The sequence below is a fragment of the Tupaia chinensis genome, unplaced genomic scaffold, assembly GCF_000334495.1.
Source record: "Tupaia chinensis unplaced genomic scaffold, TupChi_1.0 Scaffold000252_1, whole genome shotgun sequence".
In the NCBI taxonomy this organism is placed as follows: Eukaryota; Metazoa; Chordata; class Mammalia; order Scandentia; family Tupaiidae; genus Tupaia; species Tupaia belangeri.
The window spans coordinates 153,814-155,417 of NW_006159732.1; the positions used below are offsets into that span (position 1 = coordinate 153,814).

At 56.4% G+C, this 1,604-nt stretch overlaps 1 long non-coding RNA gene across 1 annotated transcript in view; it reads right to left on the minus strand.

Annotated features, from left to right (window-relative positions):
* Window positions 1-238, minus strand: part of LOC102494350 (uncharacterized) — a 5,881-nt gene extending 5,643 nt beyond the window's left edge. Inside the window, exon 1 of the long non-coding RNA XR_334628.3 lies at window positions 156-238. This is a non-coding gene — a long non-coding RNA (uncharacterized LOC102494350). The remainder of the gene's footprint in view (window positions 1-155) is intronic.
* Between the last annotated feature and the right edge of the window lie 1,366 nt (window positions 239-1,604).

A 1,604-nucleotide genomic window follows, 5' to 3' on the forward strand; every position in this document is an offset into this window, starting at 1 on the left:
TGAAGCCCCCAGCCAAGTCTGCAATCCAGGTAGAGGCTTGGCCACCAGGATGGAGGACAGCGCTGTCTTCCAGGAACTAACCCACCCCCGGCCCTGGCTGCAGTGGCCCAGGAGCCGGGGCAGGTGAGGGTGGGGGGTACCTCTGCAGGCCCCACCTGGTGTCCATGTCCAGCTAGAACACAGGAGTGCGGCAGGAGAGGCAGGGCTAGACAACAAGGAGAACCTGGTGGCCACCGGGGCCCCGAGACGCAAGCCCTGCAAGGGCAGGGAGTTGGGGTGGGACTGGGGAGGGCCCTACGTGTGAGGAGGGAGCTGACTCTTCTGGAAGGATGGAAATGAAGCACTGACAGCCCATCCTCTCCCACCTCCCTCCACCCCCAGCGATGAGTCAGGGATTCCGCAGGATTCTGAATTCCTGTCTTCCTTTGGGCAATGATATTCGACACTCTCCTGGGTTTTCTCTCCTGCCACAGAAGTGAAATCTTCAACCATCCTCAAAGATGCCTTTCTCCATGGCTCCGGGGCAGGCCCGGGCTTTCCTGTGAGTCACGGGGACTGCAGAGCCCCTTCCTACCTCAGCCCTCCACCAGGTCTCAGATTCCCGGCTTGTACATGCCCTCCCCATAGACAGGGACTCCCACCCTCCAAGGCGCAGCTTCCTCCCATCATCCACGAGAAGCCAATGTAGGTGGGGCCTGGCACAGAGCAGGCACATCCTGAGTGTCCGCGAGTGAATAAATCAGGGAGTCGAGGAATGCAGAAGGCAGGGAGACAGGCACACGCCTCAGGCCTACCCTCAGGGAGACCATGAGCTAATGGGGAAGACTCGGGCTCTGTCCCGGGGAGGCCCGAGTGAACAGATCTGCAGAACCCCCCAAAAAAGCTCGACCATGAGCTAATGGGGAAGACTCGGGCTCTGCCCCAGGGAGGCCTGAGTGAGCAGATCTGCAGAACCCCCCAAAAAAGCTCAAGGAGGCTGGTGGAGTGGTGGTTAAGGTGCTAGATACCACGTGACTGACCTTGGAGTTTGAGTCCCAGACCCAGCAGCTTGAAAAACATACTGGGGGCTAGCACATGGTGTGGTGGTTAAGGAGCTGGACTCCCACATGGCTGACTGTGGTTCAAGTCCTGGGCCTAGTGGTTTGCTTCCTTACTTTCCCTTTCTCTCGCTCTCTCTGGTCAAAAATAATATAACAAATAAAATGAAATGCATGAATGAATTTTAAAGAAAAGACATATTGGATGTGTGCATATACTCAAAACCTCTTGAGAAAAGAATGGAGGAGAAGAGACTGTGGCATGGCCATCCCCCCCGGAGGTACTTTCTCACTTTCTCTTTCTCTCTCTTTCTCTCTGTCTCTCCAGCAAGTGTGCATACCCTATAGGAAAGTTAAAAGGAAGGAAGGAAGGGGAGTTCTGCTTGGTGCTGGCATGGTCCCCTCTGAAGCTCAGGGCAGGTACGCCCCATCTCTGCTCTAACCAGGGGCTCTACCTGCGTTTCTGGGCAGAGGAATCTTGGCCCTTGGCCTCTCTGTGAGGAATGTGCCCTGGCTAAGGAGCTCCCTGGTGACCAGGGTCTGTCCTGTCTCTGTCCCGTGTCAAGC